The sequence below is a fragment of the Pelodiscus sinensis genome, chromosome 14 (genome assembly GCF_049634645.1).
Source record: "Pelodiscus sinensis isolate JC-2024 chromosome 14, ASM4963464v1, whole genome shotgun sequence".
NCBI lineage: Eukaryota > Metazoa > Chordata > Testudines > Trionychidae > Pelodiscus > Pelodiscus sinensis.
Window position 1 is genome coordinate 4,090,900 of NC_134724.1, and position 26,689 is coordinate 4,117,588.

The 26,689-nt window shown below is 47.4% G+C and overlaps 1 long non-coding RNA gene across 1 annotated transcript; it reads right to left on the bottom strand.

Moving 5' to 3' along the window:
• Positions 1-24,191, bottom strand: LOC142818260 (uncharacterized). The gene is made up of 3 exons (XR_012895643.1): positions 22,118-24,191; positions 18,098-18,222; positions 1-137 (listed from the first exon to the last, which is right to left on the bottom strand). It is a non-coding gene; the product is annotated as an uncharacterized LOC142818260 (long non-coding RNA).
• Between the last annotated feature and the right edge of the window lie 2,498 nt (positions 24,192-26,689).

Genomic DNA, 26,689 nt, shown 5'->3' on the forward strand with positions numbered 1-26,689 from the left:
TACACGTAGCCTAGGAGTCTACGCAAAGAAAGTACTGACCTACCAATGACAGTTCTGGGTCACCTGCAGGTGACAGCCATCTTGCTGAAAAAAGAGAGGCATCTCTGCAAGGCGCTGGTGTTGGCAGCGTAGGAGCCCTGAGGGGGAGATGCAGACCCATTAGCCCACCTGCAGAAGAAACCTACATCGAGATCTCGCTAAACGTATTGTTGAATACACTTGGGATTAAGGCAGTGTGAAAGCACAAGGATGACAAATTTCATACACTGCACTCCCATGCTACCCATCAAAAACCAAAAGAGCTTGTTTGTACGCCAACCAGCTACCATTACAGCAGAATCAGCTATGGAACCATCATTAAGAGCTTTAAGCCTGGTCTTAAATTCCTTATTTAAGCAAAATTCTCACAAAAGTCAGTGGGAATTTTTTTAAAAAAAATATGGTCTTTAACGTTAAATTCATTCCGGTGCAGAGGAGGGCTTCTTCTAGGTAGATTTCCATTCAGTCCACCTTCAAATCGTGTAGGTCAAGTATAGCAGTCCGTGAATGTGTATATATGTGTTACAGGCGCACACTGTGAATATAACCTAAGAACCATCGACAATTCTGTTTGGAATGTGCATTTACCTCCATGGTTATTTGGTTACCTTTACACTGGAGTTTTAAATGCCTCAGGCAAAAAGTAATGGGGCCAAAACACGAGCGATGTTATGTGGGATGGTTTATTTTCCTGCATCGGTCATCATCCTGCATTTGTCAGGGATGGTACTTGGTCCTGCTGTGAAGGCAGAGGACTGGACTCGATGACCTTTCAAGGTCCCTTCCAGTTCTAGGAGCTAGGCAATCTCCATTAATTTATCACTTTGGTCTGGATCCGGAGACAAAACATCAGCACAGCAGTGGATGTGAGGCTCAATCCCATTGACTTCACTGTGACTATTCATCTGCAGCAAGCTACGGGCAAGTGTGCATCATTGTGGAATTGGGATATAAGGCACAAACTGCAGGGGAAACAGCCTGAGCGTACAAGCTTCCACGCAGAGCCACAGGGATTAAAAACAGCTTTATAATAGGAAAACGTGACAACTACAAAAATTGGACTTGGGGTAGGTAAAATACCTGTTAAGTGGACTGTGTCCATTGAAAAGAAAACTAATGTGCATTTTGACATAGCTGATCAATTATCTTTGCCCTCTTTGTAATCTGTGAGCTTTACTTCAAAGACAGGGGAAACCATAAAAGAGCTAGCTGCTAACCACGTTATGATAAATTTCTCTCTGGGAGGCATGCGCCATGTGGTAATTCCAGAAGACAGAAGGACAAAGAGACCAGTCTACCTTGCATCGTAACATCGTAGAGTAGGTCAAAAAAATTAAATGGAATAGTTCTGTGCTGGAAAATGCCATTTTGTCACAATCAAAACATTTCAGAGGAGCATGCAGATTTCGATACAATCAGAGGGAAAAATTTCACATTGCATCCCAGCTCTCTCATTTTGTTTGGACTTTAACTGCATACTAAATATTTCATATTAAAAGTTTTAACATTAAAAAGAAACATGCCAATATTAAAATGAAACGTTCTGGTAAAAATCATTTGGATGTTTCCAAAACAAAATATTTCAGAATTTTATCATTCTCTCTTTAAAATGTATTTAAAAAATGGATTCTCTCATGGGATAGAAATTTCCATTTCTCTCTCTCAGCTGTATAACTTTTATGTGCACGTTACATTTGTAGTGGCAGCTTGCACGGTTTTACCACCCATGAGAAACTCTTCATCGCCAACTTTGATTTCTTCCTTTCAAGAGTGAGATCTAATAATAATCCAGTGGGACTTGACTACGTTGGAGAAGCGAGGGGCTGGTGTGGATGTCCGAAAAGCAAGGGCATGCAAAGTGAAGTGCATGCTGATTGCACACAACATTGGATGCAGAGGGAGTGCATGGCTCTCACTGGCAATCAAGTATGCAACTGCAGTGAGAAAAACTACCCTATCCCAGAAGCCTGCCTTGGTTCCAACAGTCTTGAGACCCGCTGGGATGGAGGAGGGCCACTCTGGCGACCCATTCACTAGCCTAGGTTGCCCATTGCTGAGATTCTATTACATTCCTTGATTTTTTTTAACTTCATTGAAAAGTAGAAGATAAAGATTTTTGGAGAGAGGCCTGAAATAAACCAGGAATAATCACAGATTATTTACTTGCGACAAACTGAAGGAAGACGACACCCTTCACCAAAATAGCTGGCCTGCACCCCTCGAGCAGAAAGGACGACCAATGGTTAGAGCACAAGCCTAGAGTTTAGGAGACTTGGGCTCCAGTCCCTGCTCAGCCAATCATATCCTGCTGGGCCCAGGACAAGTCAGTCAGTCTCTGTGCCTCAGTTCCCCCATCTGTAAAATGGGGATAATAGTATTGCCCTATTTCATAGGGGTGGAGGTGAAGATAAAGACATTCAACGCTCAGTGATGGTATTTAAATTCCATGGAGAGAATTATATTTTCCCATGCAAAAGCTTCTACCATTCAACACTGCACAATAGGAACCAAAACCAAAGCAAAAAACCCAACATGACCCCAATCCTGCAAGCACCTGTGTAATCCCACTCAGGTTAAGTATGGTTGGGATTAGAAGCTACATTTCCCAGAATCTACAGGAGCTCCCTCTTTCCCCTACGTTTGTCATAGCTGGGCCGTCTCTGCTCTGAATGAAAGGTGATACGTTAAAAAGAAGAAGATTGGGGTCTCACACTATAGAGGAGAATCTTTAAATGACGAATTGCTTTCATTTTGGCGTCCACTTCCCTGCCCTCACAGCAGGACCAAGCTTTGTCTAGACCAGTGTTTCTCAACCAGTGGGGGGGGGGGGGGGGAAGAAGTCTGGGGGGGTACGTCAACACATCTGAAATTTGGAGAAAACTGAATTTTTGTTTTAAGTTGCAGCGTTTTATTATTTTTGTACTTTTTACACCCAAATGTTTCATCGCCCACCTCGCTACAAGTAAGTTTTGTTTAAACAAATGTGTTGCAACAGTAGAAAAAAATTGTGTGTGTCTGAAAACTGTAGGTACTGCCGATACTTTATAAAAAAAGTTGAGAATCACGGATAGACATCTATCTAACCTGCTCTTATATAGCTCCAGTGACGGAGGTTCCACAAACCCCCTAGGCAATTTATTCCAGTGTTCAGCCACCCTGATAATGTCCAATCTAAACCTGCCCTGTTGCAATTTAATCCCATTGCTTCTTGACCTAGCATCAGGGGTGCAGGAGAACAAGAAAGCACCTCTCCCGACTTGCGGAAGACACTGGCGTGGGCTGGCTAGCTGCCAGCATTTCTGCAAGTGTGTCCGGGAAAGAACAGAACGGGCACGAAGCAGGCAGATGACTGCTATGGCTCAAGCCCTGGGGGACGCATGCAGCACCACAAAGCTGACAGGCCAGGCAAGGAAGTTCAGGTGAACTTTCAGAGCCATCTTCACACCGGCCCTGTTGTGGACCGCTGCAGTGCACCCTACCCAGCTCTGCTTGGGCTGACTATGTGTGACAGTATTACCCAGACTCGCCGTAGCGACAGCCACGGCAGCCCCACCCCAACTACTCCCTACTGGAGGCTTGGTGGAGGGGACCTCACAAGGCAATCAGTGGCCATCTTACTCAGTTCCTGTACCAGGGGCCTACGGGCCCAGAATGATCTGGAACTTATGTCCCCCTTCTCCCATGTTCCCTGTAGGTTGGGCATTTGAATTTCTCCTCAGCTGGGTGGCATTTGTGTGGCCGCTCATTAGCGGCGTGCCCGCAGCTAGTTTTGTTTGTTTGTTTCAATTGGTGGTGCACATTCACACATGCCTTGGTGCACATACAATTTTATTCCACACATGGATGGAGAAGATTAGCAGGGACATTGGTCCATCTCCCCCCTCCATGCTACAACAGCAGCATAAAAGGGCCATGGAAGGAGGCAGAATCCCCTCCCCTCCCGCCCCTTAGTATTTGCTTTCCACAAGGAGGCAGCAAAAGCTCAAGCTGAGATTTTTTTTTTTTTTTTTTTGGACAAGTCCATGAGCTCCACTCTAGGCAGTTCAGTGCATCTTGCTCACCCATGGGAGAAACATCCCAGCGGTTTTCTTCCCCGTCTCATGTCTGCTCGTTTGCCTAGCAGTCCTCAGACTGTGCCTACTTGATGTTTGGAAAGTGCACCGTGAATACTACCTCAGTGGCCAGAGAACTGCTACGTAATAAAACAACATCTCCACCTCGTTAGGTTATGAACCCTGTAGGCGACCTGGGCTGCATTGTTATAGTTTAATAGACGGAAGCGGGGAAACCAGGCAGGGAAACAAAGGCAAGAGGTCCAGCCGCACACCCTCCAACATTTAGGCGATGTCTACACTGGTGGGGTCTTGCGCCAGAAATATGCAAACGTGGAATATCGCTGAGCCTCATTTGCATATCTAATGAGCCGCCATATTTCATAGAATCATAGAATAATAGGACTGGAAGGGACCTCGAGAGGTCATCGAGTCCAGCCCCCCGCCCTCAAGGCAGGATCAAGCTCCGTCTACACCATCCCTGACAGATGTCTATCTAACCTGTTCTTAAATATCTCCAGAGAGGGAGATTCCACCACCTCCCTTGGCAATTTATTCCAATATTTGACCACCCTGACAGTTAGGAATTTTTTCCTAATGTCCAATCTAAACCTCCCCTGCTGCACTTTAAGCCCATTACTCCTTGTCCTGTCCTCAGAAACCAAGAGGAACAAATTTTCGCCTTCCTCCTTGTGACACCCTTTTAGATATTTGAAAACCGCTATCATGTCCCCCCTTAATCTTCTTTTTTCCAAACTAAACAAGCCCAGTTCATGAAGCCTGGCTTCATAGGTCATGTTCTCTAGACCTTTAATCATTCTTGTCGCTCTTCTCTGCACCCTTTCCAATTTCTCCACATCTTTCTTGAAATGTGGCGCCCAGAACTGGACACAGTACTCCAGCTGAGGCCTAACTAGTGCAGAATAGAGCGGCAGAATGACTTCACGAGTTTTGCTTACAACACACCTGTTGATACAACCTAGAATCTTATTTGCTTTTTTTGCAACAGCATCACACTGTTGACTCATATTCAACTTGTCGTCCACTATGACCCCTAGATCCCTTTCCGCCATGCTCCTTCCTAGACAGTCGCTTCCCATCTTGTATGTATGGAACTGATTGTTCCTTCCTAAGTGGAGCACTTTGCATTTCTCTTTATTAAACCTCATCCTGTTTACCTCTGACCATTTCTCTAACTTGCTAAGGTCATTTTGAATTATGTCCCTATCCTCCAAAGAAGTCGCAACCCCACCCAGTTTGGTATCATCTGCAAACTTAATAAGAGTACTCTCTATCCCAATATCTACATCATTGATGAAGATATTGAATAGTACGGGTCCCAAAACAGACCCTTGAGGAACTCCACTTGTTATCCCTTTCCAGCAGGATTTAGAACCGTTAACAACAACTCTCTGACTACGGTTATCCAGCCAATTATGCACCCACCTTATCGTGGCCCTATCTAAGTTATATTTGCCTAGTTTATCAATAAGAATATCATGCGAGACCGTATCAAATGCCTTACTAAAGTCTAGGTATATGACATCCACCGCTTCTCCCTTATCCACCGCTTCTCCCTTATCCTTATCCCTTCTTGCGCAAGAAAAACCCTCTTGCGCAATGCTGTTATTCCTGAAAATAATCAGCGTAGCGGCAGTGCGCAAGGGGGTTTTTCTTGCGCAAGACGAGGCAGTGTAGACAACTCCTTCTGGCGCAAGAGCCTCTTCCGCAAAATGGCGGCTCATTAGATATGCAAATGAGGCTCAGCAATATTCCACGTTTAGCCTAATTTGCATATTTCTGGCGCAAGAATCCGCCAGTGTAGACACAGCCTTGGCGTCAACACCAAGATAGTGGGAGAAGCTAGCAGGTTTCAGGAGAGACCGGCTAACCCAGCGATTCTCTGTAGAGGAGGGGAAAGACCCATCCTTTCAGATCTTTCCCCAAGACTTACTGCTGCATGGACCTGAGGACAGGAATGAGTAAGGGCCTCACTGGGTTACCTCTAAGATCCGTTTTCTCTGAAATGCTTCTGAATAAACACTGTGCACTTCGGGATGCCAACCCTTCCCTGTCATGTGGTAGCCCCATGCACAGGTGGTGGGGGTTGGGAGAATTAGCTTGCTTAATCCGTTAACCGGTTAACCTGAGTTTTCACCAGTTAACTGAGGTACCGGGATTTTACATCCCTACTCACACCACGGTGACTGCCTGGTCTCTGGATTCCAGTCATTGCTCTTGGAGGGAGAGGGCGTCCAGCCACTGGCGTCAAGCTTGCTGAGGTAATCAGAGTTGAGCACAGGGGAGACCTACCCTAAGAGTTGGAGAGTCACGTGATTCCACCTCAAGAGAGACCAAAGCCAGGTGTCTCGGAGTGGCGGGGGGAGGGGGGGGTCAGAGAGACCAGGAGGGTCTCACTGGGTAACGGTGACACAGATCAACAAACAATTCAGTGGCATGCGATTCAACTTGCTTGCCAAACCGCCAACTGCCTGTGGACACGGTCCCAGTGAAAACAGCCCTATAAGCCCAGGGCGGATGGGATTTCAGAGAGAGCGTTATAATTAACTCCCGACCGTATGGCAATAGCGCCCAGATGGATTTGGGAAACGTTGTGCAGACTTTCAGAAGCGTTCCACGAGGAGGCAGTCCCAAACACGGCTGCTGTGACAGCAGGCCGTAGGCGGCGGGCCCGTCCACTCACGCAGTGTTCGAACAGCTTGCGGAATGCATTTCCCATACAGAAGAGAAAGGTGCCATTGATCTGTGCTAGTATCCCAACGAGAGACGTGCCACAGCTTTCTACATGAATCCAGAACTGGTTAGCACCCGGGGGACATCCCATACCCCTATACCAGTGTCGATTTCCAGATGTTACAAGGATTCCATTGCAGAGGCAGGAAAAGGACTGGAAAAAGCTTTCAGCACATCAGCCTGCCCTCCTCTGCTTTCTATTTGTGGTTTGGAGGGGAAGAAGGGGTGGGTGTGGGGAAGAAGGAGCATGAAATAGTCTTGACATTCCACCGGGGGGAAGGAGGGGGACTTTACAAGAACAGCCACCATCATTAGACTTGGGAGGAGGCTCTTCACGGCCGTTTGCCAGCCAGTCCTCAGGCGTGCGCTCAGCCCACAACAAGATGTATTTGAGGGAATAAATTGGGGGCGAGGAGGGAAACTGTCAAATAAGCCATTTGAGAGGAAAGTATGTAGAGGAAAAGTGAAACCATTTGACAGACAAGTAGGCGGGTGAAGGGGGTCGAAGCTTATGCACGTTTATGCAGACTGAGGCCTTGCCTATGCTTACCCAGAGATCAACACAGCAGAGATCCATTTCAGATTTTTTTTGGGGGGGGGAGGGAGGGGTGTAACCTGTGCATGCCCTGATGTGGGATGGGGAAGAGAGTGACAGCATGGGGGGGGGGGGGAGAGGGGCAGGAGGACAGCAGCTTCAGCAGTGTTATTGAGCATGCTCAGTACAAGCCAAGCAGCAAATTGTGGGGGGGGGGGGGAGGGGATGCTGATTCCATTCACCTTCTCCCCACACACATCTATATCACTTCTTTCTAGGGCTACTAAGGCCCTGGAAAATTCTAGAGTTTTTGGCAGATAATTTAGCAATTAGCTGACAGGAGCACTGTATCTAAACCCTATATAAAAGAAAGAAAACTTAAATATCATCAGCGCTGAGTGGGTCTAATATTTAACATGTTCTGACATCTTGTGGCAAGTCACCTAAAGGGACATTGGTTAGTCTTCAAATTTTATTAGAGTCGTATTTCTTACTAACCAGAGAGACCAACAGGACTCCTGGGTTCCCTCCCAGCTCTGAAAGGGGAGTGGGGTCTAGTGGGTTACAACAGGGGGCAGACGCCTTTGGGCTCTATATAAGATCAGAACCACCAGACTGGGTCAGACCAATGGTCCATCTAGCCTAGTGTCCTGTCTTCTGAGTGTGGCCAATGCCAGGTGCTTCAAAAGGAATCAACAGAAGAGGCATTCACCAAACGATCCATCCTGTGTCACTCATTCCCAGCTTCTGGCAAACAGAAGCTAGGGACACCATACCTGCCCATTCTGTCTAGTAGCCACTGATGGACCTATCCTCCTTGTTTTGCTCTTATTGGAACCCTGCTACAGTTTGGGCCTTTCCACCATCCCCTGGCAAGGAGTTCCACAAGTTGACTGAAGAACTCATTTGTTTTAAATCTGCTGTCTATTAATTTAATCCTTGTATTATTTACTCCTAACATAGCATTTCCTTATTCTATTGTCCCACACCATTCATGATTTTCTAGACCTCTAACATAACCCCCCCCCCCCCCCACACACACCCTTTAGTTATTTCTTTTCCAAGCTGAAAGGTCTCAGTCTTGCTAATGTCTCCTCATATGGAAGCTGTTCCTTACCCCAATCAGTGTTCCCTGCAAGCTGAATGCTTGGGTGGCAACCCAGGAGAGATTCAGGCGACGCCCAGCTGATTGGCAGAGTGCCCATAAAGCCCACAACTGGCAGAATGTGTTCCTATTGGTGGTGCACATGCCTCAATTCCACAGAACAAAATGTATTTTGCACCTGGATGGAAAAGTTAGAGGGAACGTTGCCCCTGATCATTTTCGTTGACCTTTCTGTACCTTTTTCAAACCCAATACATCTTTTTTGAGATGGGGTGACCAAATCTGCATGTAGTAGTCAAGATGTGGGCATGCCATGACTTGATATAGAGGCAATATGATATTTTCTGTCTTCTTATCCATTCCTTTCCTATTGATTGCCAATGTCCTGTTCGTTTTTACACTGCCACTGCCCACTGAGCAGATGTTTCCAGGGAACTGTCCACAATGACTCCAAGATCTTTCTTGAATGGTGACAGCTATTTTAGACCCCATCATTTGCGTATCTGTAGTTGGGGCTATAGTTGTCCACGTTCAATCCTTTGCATTTCTCCACACTGACTTCCATCTGCCTTTGGGTTGCCAGTCACCCAGATTTGCGAGATTCCTTTGTAACTCTCTGCAGTCAGCCTTAGACTTGACTATTTTGTAATATCTGCAAATTTTGCCACCTCCCTGTTAACCCCTTTTTTGAGAACATTTAGATCAGGGGTGTCCAAACTTTTTTCAAAGAGGGCCAGATTTGATGAAGTGAACATGCGTGAGGGCCGACCATTTTGCCTGACATTCTTTGAACCATTAACATTAAATGCAAATTAACTATTTTATGCAAAGTTTATTGCAAACGGCATACTTTTCATTTCGTCACATGGATGACAAATCTAAACAGGTGTTAAATCACTCTGCCTTTCATATCTGAAGGCCAGATGAAAAAAAAAATCCAGGAAGCTGAAATATATGTCAGGAACATTGTAAAGTACATTATATATTATTGGTAATAAAGGTTGTCTGTCAACTTTTAAGTTCAAAAAAATATGAACAGGAACATAACACCAAGTATACATGTTGTGTCCAAATACATTTATAACTGATTTAGACCAACTGACATTAACTGAGATTTTACAATGTATTCATCTCAATACATATGGATTCGTTGGGGGCCATAAAAGATAGATATTGCCAAATTACCCGTGGGGCCGTATTAAACCAGAACACGGGCCGCTATTGGCCCGCGGGCCGGACTTTGGACATGCCTGATTTAGAAGTTTCACAGTACTGGTCCAAATTCAAACCCCAGCAGCACAACACTCATTACCGCTCCTCCCCCCACTCCATCTTTTAAGTACCTGGCAATGTATTCATGATGAGCTAACAATCCCTTAATTACTTGAACTCTGGTCATCTGAAGAAGTGGGCTATGCCCACGAAAGCTCATGATAACATGGGTTCCCTAACCGGGGGGCAAGAAACTCCAGGGGAGGCACGAGATGACCCATCAAGTTTTGCTCAACAAGGTTTTTTTTGGGGGGGGGGGGGGTGAGGGTTTTTCAAAAATCAGAAAGGGGGGGCGTGATGCTGGAAAGTTTGGGAACCACTGGTCTATAAAGTGCTACCAGACCATTTGTTGTTTTTTTCCCACCAGTCTTTTGTTGTTCTTAATCACCTGCTTCCCTCTTTGTAGAACAAACTCCCTGCTCCAAAGGCAAAGCTGTGAATTGCAATAGAATTTGAGTTGCTAACAGCTGCTTTTGGAACCAGGGCATGCAGCTTTAAGCAGACCTCAAATATGAAATCCAGGGGTTCAAACTAGGAAGGGGGAAGCTACTGCCCACCCCACCCCACCCCCAGTTCCATACATGGCACCCATGTCTTCTGGTGTTCGATTCAGTGGGTCTAGTAAGGACCCGCTAAATCAACTGCTGACAGTGCTCCCCAGAGTCACAAGGAGTAATAGGGAAGTTGGCAGGAGAGTTTCTCTGATTGTCCGCCGGTAAAGGGGATAACAGAGAAATTCAACCTCAGCTAGTCGACTTCAAGGATGCTCTTCTCATACATAGACTGTGTATTCTAAAGTCGACTCTCCCCCCAGTGCAGACCTGGCCCAAGTCATGGAGCACCAGGTGCACTGGTCATGTAACGAAGGCAATTTAGGGCTCTCGGTTATACCCATCAGAGCTAGATGTTGGTCCAAATCAAACCCCTGGATTTGGACTTTGGGGTTATTTAAATCCACAGAATAAGTTTGTTGGGGCTAAGACCTAATTATCATTAAAGAAACTCCTAGTTTCATCATGAGAAACTCCTAGTACACTAGCCACCAGAGCATCCTGAGACTTTGGAACTGCATTTGGCTACTCTCTCTCTGGCACAGATTCCCCACAGGACCCTGGCCATGTTACTTACTTTTTTCCAAATCCCCATTTGTAGAAACAGGAAGAATAATTATTCCTCTCCTCCCATCCTCTCTTTGTAGTCTTGAGTATTCAGGCCTTGAACCTGAGTTGTTATAATGCACGGCCACAGGAATAATTCCACCCCAATCACATCTCCCAGATTGAGCTCTGTCTGTCCAATAAAATAGTTACCGTTATTTTTCTGCAGCTGGCAGATAATTTATTCACAATGCATTTTTTCCCCACTCATTCGGTCAGCTGTGCTCACCAATAAACCTGGGCTGATTCCAGGATGCATTATATTTCAAAGCCTGCCTAAGAAGGGCATCCAAACTGATAGGAGTTACCTGGTTAATATTAATATATACAGCTTCTTAGGTCATTTTAAAATTCACTCCTCCAAGCAAGAGACTGCAGGTTAGAGGTACTATCTGGAGACACAGATGTGGAGTCTCCTCTGTGGACACCTCCATACACAGATAGGTGTGTACATAAAGGAACCACTATAGCAGGGGTGGGGAAACCTACGGCCCTGGGGCCGTATCCGGCCCTGGCGCCGTATCCGGCCCTGGCTTTCCTGGATCCAGTCCCCGAGGTTTGGGGGCTCCCCCCCCAGCATTGGGGAGCTGGCACTCCAGCCCTGTGGTCCCCCTTCCTCCCAGATACCACCCCCCACTCCAGTCCTGTACCTACTACCCTCCCGGACCCACTAACTGCCCCCCCAACCCACTCCTGCACCCTCCCTCCCAGACCCAACGCCCCAAGCCTGCTTCCCAGCAGTCCCTTTCCACAGACAGGATTCCTCATTTTTGGTCCCACCGCCAAATCTACTAGCCTGGCCCCTGCTTGGCTCTACTGTGGGAGGGGAATGGGTTTATTTGTGGGGGGAGGTTTGCTTCTCATTTTTGTACAGCCCCGGACTGATTTTTCTGTGGGTCAGCGGCCCCCCAACAAAAAAAATGTCCCCACCCCTGCACTGGAGGAGGCCTGCAGAAAATACCCATTATACACCAGTGCCCCCAGCATAATCCCAAAATACAGCCATGTCAGAACACTCCGACTGTGCTGTCATTCCTGATGTAGCCTTCATTCTCGGGAAGGCAGTCGCACACCACATGAAGAGCTTTTAGACCATGGCTGGCATTGGGACAGTCACAAACAGTGGGACAGATCTAAACCTGGCAACAGCAGGCAAGACGACAGCCTCAGCTCCGGACCCCTGCCTCTTCTAAGGCCTCAGAGGGTTAGCATGGTCTACATTAGGGAGCCATGTAAGCCATGGTCTACGCTAGGGAGTTATTTTGAAATAACTCTCCTTATTTAACAAGCGGAGCATCCACACCACCAAGCTCGTTATTTCAAAATAAGGGGCTGGTTCTTTCAAAATCTGCACTCCTGCTTCCCACGAGGAATAAAGCTTATTTGGAAATAGCTCTTTCGAAATAGCGAGAGTGCAGACATTCAGCTGCTGCTATTTTGAAATAACTGCTCCCCAGAGTCATTTCAAGTAATTACCTCCCAGTGCTTCCTGGGGCTCTAAATCGAGGTAGCACATCCATATTAAGGGAGCCTGCTTTGGACTAATTTTGAGGCTTCCCTGTAGTGTGGGCACACTATTATGAAATAGTTGTTTTGGGAGTGATTTTAAAATACGTTATTTCGAAATAATTTCCTAGTGTAGACATGCCTTTAGAGACTAACAAATGTATTTATATATTTTGCCCATGAAAACTCATGATTACATAATCATGAGCTTTCATGGACAAACCCCACTTCCTTCTTTTTCTGTGTTAAATTGTGAGGGTCTCCCCTTCTCTCCACTCTGCTCATATGAGGGAAGGGGGGAAAAATACTTATCAATTGTAGTACAGGTGCTAATGAGGCTAATTGAGTGGGCTGGAAGTGTCCTATACTTAGCTTTTGATGTCCAGTGGGTGTTGAATGTAAGGAAAGCAGGTTTTATAATGGCCCATCCATTTCATGTCTTTGTTCACGCCATGAGTGATTGTGTCAAGTGTGCATAGGAAGGCCAGTTCCGCAGTCGGGTTTTGAAAAAACCTTTGTAGCAGAATGGCTACTTTTAAATGCATTAATGACTGCCCAGGTAGGTTAAAATGTGCCCCCACAAGGTTTTCATAGAATACTAGCACTGGAAGGGACCTCGAGAGGTCATCGAGTCCAGTCCCCTGCCCTCATGGCAGGACCAAAAACTGTCTAGACCATCCCTGATAGACATTTATCTAACCTGCTCTTAAATATCTCCAGTGATGGAGATTCCACAACCTCCCTGGGCAATTTATTCCAGTGTTTAACCACCCTGACAGTTAAGAATTTTTTCCTAATGTCCAATCTAAACCTCCCTTGCTGTAATTTAAGCCCATTGCTTCTTGTCCTATCCTCAGAGGCCAAGATGAACAAGTTCTCCCTTCTCCTCATGACACCATTTTAGATACCTGAAAACTGCTATCACATCCCCCCTCAGTCTTCTCTTTTCTCTTGTAGTCCTCTGACTTGGGTCAGCAATTTTTTCCTTGGCATATGATGAAAACAATGATGGTCTAGGACTGGGCCAGCCTCCGTGTCTGAGAAAACCAAAGCAATTCCTCACTTAAGGGCTCTCCTCTGTAGTGTACAAGACCAACCCTTTTATTTTTAACGTATCGCCTTTCATTCCAAAGCGCTCCACAAGGCAACATGAAAGAGGTCCAAAGGGTCATTTCATCCCCCCATTGCAGGGTAAATACCTTGGGGAGAAATGTAGGGTTGCAACAGTAGATTGCAGTGACTACTTCACCCACAGAGAGTGGCACCAGGAATAAGAAGCCCTCTTATCTAAAAGACACTACCTCTGATTATAGTACCGCCCAGGTTCAAGACTCTCAGATTCCCCGGATCATGCTAGACCCAGAACTCAGCATGGGAATTCTGGGTCTTTTTCTGGTTTTCTTAAAAACCCTACATTTTAAAGACAGCTTTGTGGGCACACATGCTATCCCCCTCGTGATCTCCTTGCGTCCATCCTTTCATCCTTCTTCCACTGACCTCAAGTACCCTGATGTGTGGCAACTTCTTTTGGCCACGGAGAAGCGGGCAAAGATAACAACGGGTCGCCGTGATACGGAACAGGAGAGGAGGAGAATCGGCACACGAGCTGCGACTGGTGAAGAACTCGCATCAAGTGTTGTTAGATGTGTTTTCACCATTCCGGCTTGCCTCATGGCCATTGTGACTAAAAAGGAGGCATTTAAGCACTGCAAAGTTTCCATGCACTTCGTTAAAGAAAGTAAAGATTTAGATGCTCATCTGAATCTCATTGGTCTATAAATTGGGCTGGATATCACCCAAGGAAGCCTGTACTTGTGAGATATCCTCTATTTCCTGGTCCTGGCTGAGAACACTGTGGGAAAAGCTTCTCTCACAGAACATTGGTGGCTCTACCCCTGGCCTCGACTGAAACCGGAAAGCGGAGAGGCAGGAAAAACAGTTAAGCAGCATTTTTCAAGCCTCACAAAGAGCTGTCTGGGTTATTTTTATTGTATTCAAACCTGTTTGCCCACTGGAGAGTAACATTCAGCCAATTATTCTCAGCAGAGTTAAGACGACTGAAAATTTGTCAAGCAAACCAGAAGAACACGGGACATAAGAATGCACCTTCTCTATGTCCCATCTAAAGGGCAGCCAATGGGCAATTAATGACAATTAAACGAAACATGAAGGGCCAGAAACACTGAAATGTTGGGTTATAGACGCTTTCAGGCCTGTAAACATTCTTCATACTCGCTGCCAACCAGCTAGCTCTCTGCTCCTTCAGCGGGCTATCTTTCTAGGCCTGTTATCTGATGCCTTATGACTCCCTTTGTCCAAGCTGATCCATGGCCCAGAAATTTGTTTTTGACCCTCGCCTCCCATGCCAATGTTATTCATGGAGCAACTTTGTTTTGCAGCAAAGCAGGCAAAGCAGTTGTTAGAGGGTGATTTAGTGAGTCATGTTTCCTCAAGAACTCCGGGAAATGCTTAGCTGCTTTTTAACAAGTAGAAGGCTTCGCTGCTGACTTCCATAACCAAAATAATGGAGAGGAATAAGAAATCCTAGCAGAGTGGGGGGGAGGGGAGGAGGACAACTTCCTCATGTCTGACTCTGTCCTAAATGGGAGAAGACAATTAGCCACAGAGATGCTTTAAAAAAAATTACAACTGTGTATGCAATTCTTGGGAAATGCACTCTTCAAGAGTGTCTACCAAAAAGGCTTGCTTTTATTAAAAAGGAATGGTTTCACGAAGGCACAACTGTAAGAAAGGCTGTAATTTGCCCAAATAAAACTTAATGTTGATCCACAAAATAGCTGTGGTTTATTGTGTAATGTGTGTGCTATGTGTTCTAATTGAATAGGCTTGCAATGATATTGAATCCATTTTCGTTGCGGAGCAACTCTGGGTGGTTCCCACAGCGTGCATCGGACGGATGCGACTTTGTGATGGGTCGTAAATCAGGAAAAGGGAAGAGGATTACCAAGGCAGTACCGAGAGCAGCTTCGGTGAAGAGCAAAATGATAAAACTGTCTCGCAAAGCAGGAATAAAACGACTGTTGTACGAAATAGCCCTGGGCGGTCAATGGTGTTGCACTGAGACGCTTTCCTGGATCTGATCAGAAAGACTATGGGGCACTTGTGGGGAAATTGGAACTAGAAGACCACAAGGTAGCTCAGCAGGCACCTTCTGTCATTTAGGCCTTTCGAAAGGCGGTTAGTCACTCGAGTCCCATAGGAAGTCAAGGGGAGCAGTGAGGCTTCCAAATAGCACCCTCGTACCTCTGAAAAGATACAGGCAGGTTTCTGAAGGAGGATTTCTTACACCTCTTCAAGAATGTTGCTGTTTAACGCACATGCCTGCCTTTCAAGAACCAAGATATGTGCAGGGATAAAAACCTCCAGCCCTCCTACGGTAGGGAAGAAAAGAGCAGAAAATAACAGAAAAGGGAGTGAAGAAATCCCCTACTACTTCTCTTTCCTCCTTTACATTGGACTCTTCTTACCTTTTTTCCCCCTCAAACACTGTGTTAGGAGAGCTCTGAACAAGCTCCATAAAATGGCATGAAACAACCATCCGTCATTAACAGGAGTGTTGTGAGCAAGACATGAGAAGTCATTCTTCCGTGCTGTTCTGGTTAGGCCTCAGTTGGAGTGTTGTGTCCACTTCTGGGCACCGTATTTCAAGAAAGATGTGGAGAAATTGGAGAAGGTCCAGAGAAGAGCAACAAAAATGATTAAAGGTCTAGAAAACATGAACTATGAAGCAAAGCTGAAGGAATTGGGCTTGCTTAGTTCGGAAAAAGAGAAGACAGAGGGGACAGGATAGCAGCTTCAAGTATCTAAAAGGGTGTCACAAGGAGGGAGAAAAATTGTTCTCCTTGACCGCTGATGATTGGACAAGAAGCAATGGGCTTAAACTGCAGCAAAGGAGGTTTAGGCTGGACATTAAGAAAAACTTCCTGCCTGTCAGGGTGGTTAAACGCTGGAATAAATTGCCTACGGAGGTCGTGGAATCTCCATCATTGGAGATACCAAGAGAAGGTTAGACAGACACCCGGCAGGGATGGTCTAGACGGTGCTTGCGCCTGCCGGACAGGAGACTGGACTTGATGACCTCTTGAGGTCCCTTCCAGTTCTAGTGTGCTGTGATCTGTGACACTTTACAGGTACAGCCAATGGCCTGGCGTGCTCTGCTTCTGTGTGCGATTTTTCACCAGTTCAGCATTCCAGTGCAAGAGTAGTATCCACATGGGGAAGGAGGGAGAGGTTTCTTCCCGGCTTATTTCAGATCCAAAATTCTTTTTAATGAAGATTTGCAAAATGGTAGCAACTTTTAGGCCTGGTTTCCACTAGAACATTAGGGTGTCATTATGCCAACAGTCAGGGGTGACAAATCCACACTCCAAGTGGGGGGCTGACTTATGGCTGTCTACATGAGGACTTCCCTGTCCCACCAGCATAGGTAGAGTCGACACTGATGCTCCAGCAGCGATTCTAAAGGACCCGGGGCTCCAGCTATCACCACTGTTGTAGCTTCAGCAGCCAGGAACCCCGGGCACTTTAAAATCGCTTGCCCTGGGCAACTCCCCCCCTTTACACTCCCTGTGAGTGGGCCTGGCTGTAGCCTTTTAAGTACAGGCAAGCCCTTCGTGAGAGACAGTCCACCAGCCTTAAGGAGCCTACAATGTACGGAGACAAGCCACAGGGCAGGAGGGGAACGAGCAGACTCCAGGAGGGAAGCGTCTTGCTCCAAGTCACGCCTGCTCATTGGCAGAGCTGAATCCAAGTCTCCTGACTCCCAGTTCAGCACCCTACCCTTAAAATGGTTTAGAGTAAAGTGAGCCACCCCTGAGGACGCTGAGCGACCCAAGTCCCAGGATCAACCACAATTGCTCATTTTCTGGCTCTCATCAATGTGACGCTGCCTACACAATACATGCATTCTTGCCCAGTAGAAAACCGATGTATATTTAACCACAACACAATAACCTTAACTCTGACCCACCGAGTTGTTACTACTGCAATATATGGTACTTAAAGTTTTCCTTGAAAGGATACAGTTAAATGAAAATATCTTACTAGTTAACATTGTGTCTGACAGGGCGCTCCCCACTCTGGCACTCTGAGTGCAGAAGGCAAGGGCATGCAAGAGAGCTTAAAAACCTTGCCTCTGCAGGCATTGGCTACAAAAACTTCCCCCCAGAATCACAATACACATAATTTGGGAAGAGGGGGTGTGGCTGCCACCATCAAGTGATTTTTATCCCTAAAAAATGAGGGGTGAACACTTGAACTCACTCCCAGCGGTACCCCGAGCTCTTTTGCCCGAAAAGAGCTCGACAAAAGAAAAGAGGAAAACAAGCTGCAGTCTCTGGTAGCTGACCCCTCAGTCAGAGGCCTGCAGACACACACAGACAGACCTGCCATGACAAGAATCAAATCAGCACCTTAAAAAAAGTGATTTTTATTACAAAACAAAAGAAACTTGATAAAGCATCCTTGGTTGTGAGATGTTATAGAGCAACTAAGGAAAACAAATTAACACACGGAGGCAGATCTCTGGGAACGATGCTTAGATGGCAAATGGACAGGGGAGGCAGAGATTCACACAGAACAGTTCAAACCAAACAACAAAAGAAAGAAAAATTACGCTGAACACAACTAGATTCACATCCCCCCTCCCTTTACTTACTTTCAATCTTCTTTTAGTTCAGTCCATTTCCATGCCCGGAATTCCTGGGAGGCATGGCAGTCCTGCCTGGGTTAAATCGTTCTGTGTCTCTCAGTCCCTGGGTTCTCTCCCCCCTCCTATCCCCCCTGCAAAAATAAATAAATAAATAAATAAATAGGCAAGGATCTTATATGAATTCAGATTTCAACACTGTACATTCATTGGTTCTCTGGCTCCCTGCCAACCCCTTTGTTAGCTACCTGAGTTTAACCCCTTAATCACCAGGTGCTTATCAGCACTCCCCCTGACCATTAGTGTCAAACTGCCTAAGGGACATTGCAACATTCTCATGAAGACAGCAGTTATATATGTTCCATGCACGGGGAGGCAGTGCTGCCTAGTAGATATGTCCCTTGAAGGGGGGTATCAGCCGTGGTAATAACAACTAGGAGATCCTGGGGCTGTAGGCAAAAATCATGCATGTTTGTGGCCTTCAATTTGAGGCTGCTCAGTATAGGTCAGTAACTTAGTAATTGCTATTAGCAACCTTAACTGGGGTGGGAGGAGTTAAGGCTGAGAAGGGGAGTTTGTTTTTGGAACTTAGTAATGTTTTCTTGTTCCATTTTTCATTCATTACTTTTGCTCAAGTGCACAGATACTGCACTGAGCTACGTTAAAAGAACACAAAGGCTCAGATCTAACCAACAGATGCCCTAGCATAGATCCTCTGCCCACATCAGCACCCTGATGCCACCAAATCCAAACACTTCACAGCAGGGACGTGATCCCACAGACAAGCCCAGCGCTTTTCTCCAGAGCATCCAAACGCAGAATCAGGACCTGGGCCTCAGAACATTTTTGTTTTGTTTTTTAAAGTATAAATACAGAGCCAGGAGCCAGATGCTCAGCTTTCCTTGTGTCTCTTACATGCCATTCCAGGAAGCATAAAGACAACTTCGAGCTGGCTTAAGTGGCTAACCAATGCACTGGAGAATCCTCCAGCAACACACTGTTAGCCTGGCTAGATCTGTGCCACCTGGCATTGCAAGCCAAAGTAAACAAGTCATGACCAAAGCAAAGGGGGAGAGAGGGGGAGCAGCCAGAGGACTCCCGAACTCCAGTGTTCCCCCCTCCTGGAGGCCACTCGGGTTCGGTGGTTTGAGGAGAAAGCGCTGATCTGCCGTCACTTTTTCTCCTAACGGGCCAACCCACCGATTAAACCCCACGGATGTTCTGGAACGAGGTACATTAGCGGGCACTAGCCCTGTATCACCGTTTTGCTAGGCTTTTTTAAAATTACCGTTGCAAGTTATCACAAGCGGCAGAATTTCATCTAAGAAAAGAGTCTGACCCTGTTGCATAAGATTTCACACCAACTGCCCCTGTTTTTAATGCTACCATCTAACGTGTCTTTGCCCATCTCTTCCGCAGGCAGGGAGCGGAGCGCCTTGCTAGGCACACCGCCACCAGACCCCTAGCATCGCTGGCGGGTAGCCGACCAGCCTGCCCCTTCCCCCCCACAATGCTGCCTGCTCAGAACCCAGAGGGGAGGAATCAGCAGGAGTACTGCAGTACACAAGGTGCTAGTAGACATTAGTATTTGACATCCTGCCTTGCCTACATCTGCTCTGAACAGGGCTACTGCCTGGTCTGTAAGACACCCACTGCCCCTGGAGCCATAGCACACATCACTTTCATGCTACCAAAAGCAGGAGGGGAAGGGGGGAATAGGGAGTTAAGCCAAACCAGGCCAGTGAGAAAACAGCTGTCGCTGCTGTTTGAAGCCTTACTTTGCTTTCTGTCTCATTTCTAGCGAAGGGCCTGATCCAACACTGGCATCCAGCCAGACAGCAAACTTTAGGGAGGCTTAGAAGTGACCTTTGCTGCTGGAGTTCATTTCTCCTTATGTCAGGGGCCTTTCCTGGGCCCCACTTTCAGGGCAGCATTGGGGCAAGCTGCATTCTGCCCACATAGCTTGCACCAGAATTAAGAGAACACGATTGCTACTTAGACAGATCTCAGGTTTTATACCCGTCCCTGCCTCCCCTTGGGACTAGCACTTTCCACACCAACACAAAAGAAATTGTTCTCTTCCAGCAAGAGCAAACGTTACCTATGTGCTTTGCTAGCTCTCTGATTCAGGAACAAACCAAACCAGAGAGCCCGTGACTTACTGCAGGTAAGGCTGGTCTTGGAAGGCCCGGAAGAAGTGAGGGTTGAATTGACAAGAGGTGGTAACAGCTGGAAATCTAGGTAACCCTACTATACAGAACAGGTGCCTGCCATCTTCCCATTTGTGGAGTGCATAAGGCAGCTCTCCACTAAACTCCTGCAGCTGTCTGCAGTGCCTTTGGTGTGTCAGGCGCATGTAGGGAGACAGCGCCATGTGTCATTGATTGATTGATTGATTGATTGATTGATGTAAAACCCCTTCCCCCCATGGGAGGAAGGCAGATTTACAGCCTCGCTGTGATTCAAATGCGTGGTCCTGGCAAGATAGCCTCTGAATCTTTGAAAGTAACAGAGGGCATTGCTGCTAGGTAACTCAGCAGCTAGGTAACTGAGGTGCCGAGGGTTACGTAGCTCTGCTACCCAGCATAAAGTCAGTGTAAGAACAGGGGTAGTTGGATGAGCTGGGGGGTTTGGAACAAGGGTCCAGAGCTACTTGGTAGTTCAAACCCAGCGAGTGGGAGCGTGTGTCGCGTGCTGGCTGCTTGGAGGCCCCATGAAACGTGTCTGTGGCCTAAAAGCCCCTCCTAGGACACAGGCATCCAAATCGCACCCAAACACACCCCCGCGGGCGGCCCCCGTCGCAGGAGCTCCAGCTGCGGAAATAGGAACGTGACTGGGCATGAAGCCAGACTGCCCCTCCTGGCCTGGACGCTGGGGGCTCCCACATAGGCCTGCAGCAGGCTGGCCACACGCGCCTTGGCTAACGCCCTGCCAGGCCAAGTGAACGGACAAAGGGAACGGGGTGAAATAAAAGCAGCAGGTCCAAGCAGGGCTCCAACAGCCGCTGCACACCCCAGGGCCGGGGGGGGGGGGTCCTGGAAAGGGTGGGGCCTCAGGTGGAAGGGGCAAGGCTGGGGGCAGGCAGCCCTCCAGGCCCCCTGGGCTTTATCTACACTCGTGGCTTCTTGCGCGAGTAATATGTAAATGAGGCTAAGCGTGGAATATCGCCGAGCCTCATTTGCATACCTAATGAGCCACCATTTTTTTCAGAAGAGGCTCTTGCGCCAGAAGGAGCGTCTGTCTACACTGCCCCTTCTTGCGCAAGAAAAACCCTCTTGCGCAACGCCGTTCTTCCTTTCAAGTACTAGGTGTAATGGCAGAGCGCAAGAGGGTTTTTCTTGCGCAAGGAGGGGCAGTGTAGACAGACGCTCCTTCTGGCGCAAGAGCCTCTTCTGAAAAAAATGGTGGCTCATTAGGTATGCAAATGAGGCTCGGCGATATTCCACGCTTAGCCTCATTTGCATATTACTCGCGCAAGAAGCCTCGAGTGTAGACATAGCCCTGCAGTATGCCAGGCCAGCCCCCCATATCCTTAGAGCACGGGTGGGCAATAAAATGGCGGCAGTTCGCCAGGGTTAGCCCCTGGCAGGCCACCGCTGTATTTGCCTGCACCTCTGCAGGCATGGGCGATGGCAGCTCCCATTGGCCGCGGATCGCTGTTCCCAGCCAATGGGAGCTGCGGGAAGGGGAGTGGACCAGGACTGGGAACAGCCATCCGCGGCCAATAGGGGTTGCAACTGCCCTGTGGAGCCGCAGGTGAATATAGCGGTGGCAGCCCGCCAGGTGGGCGGGTATCCAGCCTGTGGGCCAGTATTTGCCCACCCCTGCCTTAGAGCCACCTGGAGCGCACCACAGGGCGCTCTAGCAGGGATGTAAAGGGCCCAGGGCCCCGGCCGCTGCCGTCACCGCATAAGCAGCAGGAAGCCCCAGGGGAACTACTCCCTTTGCTCCCCCCTCACCCCGCAGTGGGCCTGTGTCCAAGAGACCAAGCTGAGGTTATTCTCAGGAAAGACAAAATGAGACACTCACCTTCCTCAGAGGCCAGAGGGAACCTTTTCGCTTTCTCTTCCGTCGTTATCTGACTTCTGAAAACCATCTTGTTTAGGCTGAGTTTCCTGCACTTCCACCGCATGACTCATGGCGTGACTCGGAGCGAGCTCTGGGTGGTCCGACTGCCAGGCCTTTTCCACGGGAGACGGCTTGAAAGCCAAATGAGCGCTGTTGGACGTGCTGATTTACTGTTACCAAGCAGCCATCAGGTTCAGAAGTGGTGCTGGGGCTTGCGTTCAGAGAATTTACCCTCAGGGTAGTGAGGACCTAGAACAGGGTCCAATAGCTAGTAAGGACTAAAAAGTCCTGGCTACGTGTATTAAATGACTCAATCTGGCAGCGGCAAACAATAGTGGAGGTCTAATTTCATAGCCTCTTCCTAAAACCTAAATCACATTTCAAGACTCAATTAGCTTCCAGATTTATTCCTGGGAAAGTGTACATGAAATGAAAAACAAAACCAAAAACACCCCCTCTCAACCTGGACTCCCCCTCGGACGTCGCCATTCCATCGCACGTTGGGAGCCTGAACCCCAATGCTGTGCTCTCATGAGGCCCTGTCAGCGCTACCGGCCAGGAACTGGGTTCAAAGAAAAGTCACTAACAATGTCCAAGTTGAGTGAAGAGCAAAAATTACCCAACAGAAACCGTGCACCGCGAGCGGGCTGCCAGGAAGTCATTCGTTTTTATAAAGCTAAGATGTTATTAGTCTCACAGGACACTGTGCACTGACCCCCGTCGAAGTAACGCTGGCAGATCCGACTGGCAGCGCAGGCCTGAGGGACACTGCAGCCAAGGCAGTGCAGTGGAGAATCAGGCCCGGGGTTCTCCTCTGTGTCCTGCTAAGCGAGAGGGGGTTTTCGACAACGCCAAGTCAATGCCACTGCAGTTGCACCTTAAAAATAAAACGATAACGGTGTGATAGCGCTTTTCTGCGTATTACCCTGATCCAACGGGACAGCAGGGATGTAAAATCCCATTTAATCAACTAAGAACAGAAGAACGGCCAGACTGGGTCAGACCAAAGGTCCATCTAGCCCAGTGTCCTGTCTGCCAACAGTGGCCAATACCAGGTGCCCCCAGAGTGAACAGCACAGGGAATCATCAAGGGAGCCCGCTCCTGTCATTCATTCCCAGCCTCTGACAGACAGAGGCTAGGGACCCCATTCCTACACAGCCATTGATGGACCCAACCTCCATGAATTTAGTTCTTTTTTGAACCCTGATCTTCACACCATCCTCTGGCAAGGAGTTCCACAGGTTGACTGCGCTGCATGAAGAAATATGTCATGTTTAACCACTTATATGGGGGTCAGCGGGTGGCTGCTCCAGCCTGGTTGGGATGAGTGTCCCCTGCCTAACACACTGCAGGCTGCTCCGGCCTGTTCAGGCCCACCATTGGAAGAGGCTGCTTGGGCCAGGATGGGCTTGTTGCACTGCACCACAGGCGGGGGCTGCTCTGGCTGGGCCGGGCCCACTCCTCTGCTCTGTGGGCCGAGACCTGCTCCACCCTGGCCAGGCCGCCAGTTAACCACTGACATCCTTACTGGCCAGTTGGTCTCCCCCTGTGGAGGAGTAAAGGAAAGCCCGGTCAGCCAGCCGGCAGATCTAAAGACTGCATACTGAACCCCACCATGCATGAAGATGATTGGGCGTAGTATGTGTTTTCCAAATATCATCAAGATCCACTCCCAATTGAAATGTATGAAAAGGAAAAAAAAAGGGGGGGAGGAGACTATGAAACTGTCACACTTCAGCACAGAGAGGGTGGGAGGATGGCAATGGAATTCTGCAAGATGGCAACCTTCATCGTTATGACCTGGGTACGTCAGAGCTACAGAAGTGCTTGCTGGGACTTGTAGTCCCCACAGGCAGAACCTGGTCTCCATCAAAGGTGAGGGGTAGCACACACATGAGGGCTGTGTCTACACTGGCAAGTTATTCCGGAAAATCAGCCGCTTTTCCGGAAAAACTTGCCAGCTGTCTACACTGGCCGCTTGCATTTCCGGAAAAGCACTGACGATCTAATGTAAAATCATCAGTGCTTTTCCGGAAAAACTATGCTGCTCCCGTTCGGGCAAAAGTCTTTTTCCGAAAAACTGTTCCGGAAAAGGGCCAGTGTAGACAGCACAGTAGTGTTTTCCGCAAAAAAGCCCCGATCGCAAAAATGACGATCGGAGCTTTTTTGCGGAAAAGCGCGTCTAGATTGGCCACAGATGCTTTTCCGGAAAAAGTGCTTTTCCGGAAAAGCGTCCTGCCAATCTAGACGTGCTTCTCCGAAAATGCTTTTAATGGAAAACTTTTCCGTTAGAAGCATTTCCGGAAAATCATGCCAGTGTAGACGTAGTTTTATGGAATCTCCTGTGGGCTCCTGGTAAACTGCCATTTTTCGACCCTATGTGAGCAAATTTGGGTGCTCTGCTTAAAATGGGACCATCAGCTTCTAAAGCCCTAAACACAAACAAGCTAAAAAAGAACAAGTTTTATGAATCCTAACACTGCAATTATTCTCATGACATGAAAGACTAAGCAAGGTATGTCTACAGTGCATGGCAATTTCGGGATACCTCTGGTATCAAGTTTGCTTATTTTACAAGTGAGAAGATTTTTTTTTTAAATTGCCCAAATATAACACCACTGTATAACTATGTGGGACGCCCTGACTTTTGAGTACTGTATGCAGTTCTGGTTGAACCGTCACAAAAAGGATGTACTAGACTTGGAAGAACTCCAGAGGAAGGCAACAAAAATGATTAGGGATATGGAAGAGCAAAAAATTGGGAATCTTCAGCTTAGAAAAGAGATGATTTAAGGAAGGCTACAATAGCGGTCTGTAATACAATGAATGCTGTGTAGAAAGTGAATACGGAAATGCTCTTTACCCTTTTGCCCAAGATCTAGGGAGTTACCCAAGAAATTATTAGGCAGCAGGTTTAAAACAGACATAAAGTAGTCCTTCTTCACACAATGCAATCAACCTGTGGAACTCACTGCCAAGGGATGTTGTGAAGCCTAAAAGTACAGCTGGATAAAAAATGAATTAGAAAAGGTCATGGAGGATAGGTCCATTGATGGCCAATAGTTGAGACGGTCAGATTTGCAACTTTATGTTCTGGGTGTCCCCAAGTCTCTGACTACCAGAAGCTGGGACTAGACAAGAAGAGATGGATCATTTGATGAATGAGCCTGTTCGTTTTATTCCCTCTGAAGCATCTGTCCCCGGCCACAGATGGAAGAGACGACACAGGGCTAGATGGACCATTGGTCTGGCTGTCTGACCGATCTTTTGTTGGTATGGCAGCATGCCTGATCCTGGGACTTGAGAGCTGAGCAGTACTCCACCTGGCGTATGCATCCTCATTCATTATTGCCACGAAATATAATGGGCCAGGTTCCCCAAAATTACGGCATTCACTTCAGTTCATCAGTTTTTTTAAAATAATACATGTGGTGTTCTTTTGACGTGTTTCTAGTATATTGACTTTCTGGGGTCATGTTTTTCTCTGTAATTGTCAGGGCAAGAAACTAACTTTTTTTAAATGAAAGCTGAAACTCTCACTTGATCACAGGACTTCAGACATTGTGGCTGTATGAAAACAAACATGGGGGAGACTCTAAACTGCAAGAGGTCATCACGGTGGCAACGAACGATGCCATTAAACACCTGTACTGACAACGCAGGAGGTCAGAAAACTTCCCACTATTATTCCACAGCCGAGTAGGTTTGGGAGTACGGAATAAAATGCTGGAAAATCACATCTCTCATCAAAAAAGTTAACAGATTTCACCCTGAATTCACAAGGGCTGCTAAAGCAGAAAGGCCTTTTGTCCAATCACTTTTCTGATCACAATCCAAATGTGATTACAAAACAACGGTCTGCCCTCTTAGTTTAGTGGCTAAAATGTAGACTATAGGTTGAACCTTCCTAGTCTGGCACTCTGGTCCAGAAACATCCATGGTCCGGCATGATTTTAGTTAGCCAGTGTCCACTTATGGGTGTGGCCAGGTTTCCCGCGGTCTCATAAAGTTTGTTTACAGCCCCCAGTCCTGGTGCCCAGCGTTCTGTGCTGCTATTTAGCTCTAATTTACCCCTCAATGTCTTCTCAGAGCCCAGCGAGCAGTGGAAAGATTGGCGATGCTGTTAGACCATTGAGCTCCCATGGTCCAGCAAATTCTCTGGTTCGGCACCGGTCAGGTCCAGAGGGTGCCGGACTAGAGAGGTTCAACCTGTAGAAGAGTGGATGTACAATGTTTCCCAACACCACTGTTCCAGGGTGCCAGAGCAGTGTTTCAAAAGTGACTGGAGATCTTGGCTGTTCCCATTTTTGGGTGCTGATTAAGCCATTTAAAAGGCATATGATGTTCTCAAATGAGTACTCAAGCACTTTAGGCACATAAGCACGGCCAGACTGGGTCAGCCCAAAAGTCTATTAGCCCAGTGTCCTGTCTGCCCGCAGTGGCCAATGCCAGGTGCCCCAGAGGGAAGAAACAGGACAGGTGATCTATGCTCTGTTGCCCAGTTTCAACTTTCACAATATCAGGCTGCTTCA